We start from the raw sequence: 4,398 nt of genomic DNA, 5'->3' as shown, positions 1-4,398 counted from the left end.
AAAAGGGGGGGGGGTTGGGGGTTTTGGGGGGTTAATTTAGGTGTTTCATATATTGTGTTAGCTAGCTAATTAATAGAGAGAAGTGTCCTCTCTTTTGTCCGTGCTTGGTCGACGCTACGTACTATACATACATATAGAGAGGACTAGCTAGACACACGCTAGCTAGCTAGTAAGCAAACGAAGGAAACAAAAGATCGTCATGAACATATATGCATACAGAGGGAAGTGATATCGACCACCTCTCCTTCTCCGAGAGATTGGTCGAACAACAAGTTCTCGTATATCTATCCGACACTACCGGCTACATATATACAATAATTATCTTTTACAAAAATAATCTCCTAAAATACGGACGCGTGGTCCACATAGTATTCTCCGTCTTCAGCGATCACGTGGTCAAGAAAGAATGCCGCCAATTCCTCTTGAATTTCTCGCAGGTGATCTGGTGCTAGTAGTTCACCCCGCATCCGAAACATCTAATTTTAAGAAGGGGGTCAATACATATATATATGAATGAATGAAACTCAACACAAATGATGGTAATAAAATAAAATTGTGAATATTGTTATTTACGCACTTCATATTGTTTGTCAGAGTAGCCCCGCTCACAGGTCGGGTGGCGGATGGACTCGCAAATGTAGTATCCACAGAAATCATTCCCTTGTTCCTGCCACAGCCACTTTACAAGAAATAGAGGTCAATCAAACTGATAATTAGCAAGCATGTTAAATGGTATTGATGAAACTAGCGCTTGAATCACTAGGAGATGCGTGGAATATGCTACTATAGTACTTACTTTCGGGTGTCTAAATTGCAGCTTCTTCGGCAGTCCTGGAGCTTTTTTGGTGAATTTTCTCCAAACCCTGCCATACAAAGAAAACAATTACTTGATATCAGAAATGAACAAAGTTGCTGATATGGTGGATAATGATCGATTTAACTTACTTCTCGAGCATTTCAGTCATGTCCGCATACTTCTTGGGATCTTTTCGTTTGGAGCCTTAAGACAGTTACTACTCCCTGCTCAAGCTTAATCTCTAGGAGAATATAGTGGTACCTGCGCACGCATGCATAACTCATCAATATTACATTACTATAACCTGGACTAATAAGGGAAACCGAATATGCCACAAGACAGTCACACTCACTTGAAGTTGTAAGGAAATAGTATTATATCCTTGTGTTCATTTATTACGAACGATTGTAGCAAGTTGGCCTCGGTATTTTCGGCATGAAATTCAACCTCAGTTGCATCTATGAGATATGTGTTAATGAACCCAATATCACCCATTTGTCTTTTCTTCAATTCGGCGATCTTCAATCTGCATAATATAGTGAGGATAATTATAAATACATGCAATGAAAGAGCTGAGTTATCTAGACAGACTTAATGACAGAAGTAGTACTACTTACAGACAGTAGCAGGTGACCGTTGCTCTATCGAGGGCCAATTTATTGAAAAACTGATAGAACTCCTCAAATGGAATAGGCAACAGTTCAATTCCAATGAGGTCATGCTCCTTCTTAACTCTCACATACAAAGTACTCCTCCCCTTAGACTCTCTGCAGGTTTTCATGTACCAATCATGCAAACTTCGCATCATCGTTGATAGAGAGCTTTCATCTTTGACGAGAGGCTTCCCGTACTCGTATCTTTGTATCTGCACCTCCAAGAAATCATAATGTACATCGTCGGGCAGGTAATCTTCAGGATTGCCATAACCGGGCACCATGCTCAGATCGACGATGTCGCTAGCAGGCACCTTGAGCGGGGGCACGATTGCTTCGCTTGTTCGCCGAGCTGGGCAATTTGTTTCCCAGCTTGTCGTTCTTTCATTCTTTGATCACTTTTAGTACTTCCCACCTCTCCGCTTCGGCAAATGCCTTTCCAATAATGCGCTCATAGTTGCCTTTCGGTGGAGACTTGGGTGGTTTTGTCAGGGCAGCCAGAGTGCGCTTCGCTTTCACCGGATCTACCTTCTCCTCCGGAGGTGGATGTCTCTTTGCTTTCAACCCTTCAAACCAGTCATGCACTTCGGTCTGCGCGATCTTCGCGTTTTCCTCGTTGGTCCTCTCGTACGGTAACTTCTTTGGATTCTTCAGAGAAGGACCGAATCTATATCTCCTGCCGCCTTCGCTAGATGCCGGCAGAGCAGACGGAGCGGATGTCTTCTTTCCTTGCTTACGAGGCGGAGGAGAAGGACTACGATGCGCCGGAGCAGCCGGAGCGGTGGCGGGTCTCTTCCGCCCTTGCTGACGAGGCGGAGAAGAAAGAGGCTGGCTGCTCGGGCGCACCGGTGTAGGCGGAGAAGGAGGCGGAGTGCCACCACACGCCGGAGAAAGAGCCGGCCGAGTGCCCTGATCGTCACTCGCCGGAGGAGGAGGCGGTGGAGGAGGCGGAGTGCCCTGACTCGCCGGAGGAGGAGGAGGAGGCAGAGGCGTTCAGTTCGGAAGGTTGATGAGATCCTTCCGCCGTAGGCATGGAGTCTTCAGAGCAGAACCCAGCCGATACTCCCCTTCACCGGTAGGGTGGTCAAGCTGGAGGTTCTCAAATCCCTCCGTTATTTCATCCACCATCACCTTAGCATATCCTTCTGGAATCGGCCGACAGTGAAAAGTTGAGTCGGGTTTAGTAGGATAAACAGAGCCAACAGCCGCCTTGACCTTCAAATTGCTCCATTGCGCCATAAGGTGGCAATTTTGAGACTCCGTGATAGCATCCACGGGATAGATGGCAGGAGACGTCAAGGCATGCTCCGGCTGAAGCAGCTCGGTGGAAGCCACGCTGGTTCTCCGCTGAGATGGCGGGGTAGCTTCGGGGGAAGCTTCGGCAGGTCGTTTGCTCCGTTCTTCTTCTCGTTCCTCTAGCCCCATTACCCTTTCGTGCAGCGCCTGCAATTGGCTCTGCTCCAGTTTCTTCCTCCTCTCATGGGTTTTGTAACCCCCTGCATCCGGAAATCCAGCCTTCCACGAAAGGGAGCCTGGCGTGCCTCGTGTTCGTCCAGGGTGCTCAGGAATCCCGAGGGCCATTGTGAGCTCGTCCTTCTCCCTGTCTGGAACGAACTTCCCTTGTTGCGCTGCTTCGATATATTGCTTTAGCCTCTTGACTGGTATGTCCAATTGCTCGTCCGTCCAAATGCACTTCCCTAATACAGGGTCCAAGGTTCCGCCAGCCCCGAAGAACCAAGTCCGGCAACGGTCTGGCCAGTTCATTGTCTCTGGTTCGATCCCTTTATTAAACAGATCATTCTCAGCCTTGGCCCACTTAGGCCGGGCTATGAGGTAGCCACCTGACCCCGTGCGATGGTGAAGCTTCTTCTTCGCAGCATTTTGCTTGTTTGTCGCCGACATCTTTTTACTCTTTTTCGATGTCCTGTGGGCCACAAATGCGGGCCAGTCATCTCTGATCTTCTCATATTTGCCCTTGAATTCTGGTGTCTCTTTTTTATCGACAAACTTATTCAGGTCTTTCTTCCAATGCCTCAATAGTTTTGCCATCTTCTTAAGAGCAAAAGACTTGATTAATGGCTCTATATCTGGCTTCTCCGGATCATCCTCTGGTGGTAGGGTGAAATTTGACTTCAGCTCAGTCCAAAGATCATTTTTCTGCAGATCATTGACATAAGACACCTCAGGGTCTTCATTCTTAGGCTTATACCATTGCTGGATGCTGATCGGGATCTTGTCCCTAACCAGAACCCCACACTGAGCAACAAATGCCTTGTTTGTCTGGATGGGTTCAATCGGTTGTCTGTCGCGCGCGATTTCTATGATCTCAAACCTTTCATCCGAGCTCAACTTTTTCTTCAGGCCTCGTCTCCTTACCGAAGTTGTGCTCGATCCGGAGGGCTAGAAAAAGGAAGAAAGACAAGAGTTAATTAATATGTGTACATACCAAAACAATGAATGCATCAATTAGCTAGTCAGCACAGGCTTAACTAATATATATACCTGGCCGGACTCAGTTCGGTGATCACCGGAGCAGTCCTCACGGTCTACTTCTTCACCCTCTCCTTCTTCCACCGGCATTGGGTCATCAGAGCCATCATAAGCATAGCCAGCTGCTTCTTCACCCTCTCCTTCTAGACCATCGGTGTCATTGAGAAACATCATCGAGTTGACGACATCACTTCCTTCTGCGATTATGTGCCTCAACAATGCTTCTTGTGCTTCGTCTCGGGGCGGGGTGTCCATAGTTTCTACAAATATTTACAACATGGCAATTATTATTCAAACATGACAGATATGGATATATTAGTGGCAAACATAGAACTAGCTAGCTAATCACAAGAAGGAATCATATTAATTAGTGGCATCGACGCTGCTTCTCTAGGGTTTCGGGTGGCCTCGACAACGCTTCAAGGGTTAGGGGGTGGCCTCGAGAACGCTTCAAGGAGG

This window comes from Triticum dicoccoides, chromosome 2B (assembly GCF_002162155.2).
Source record: "Triticum dicoccoides isolate Atlit2015 ecotype Zavitan chromosome 2B, WEW_v2.0, whole genome shotgun sequence".
NCBI classification, from domain to species: Eukaryota; Viridiplantae; Streptophyta; class Magnoliopsida; order Poales; family Poaceae; genus Triticum; species Triticum dicoccoides.
Note: the sequence above shows the minus strand (reverse complement) of the source record.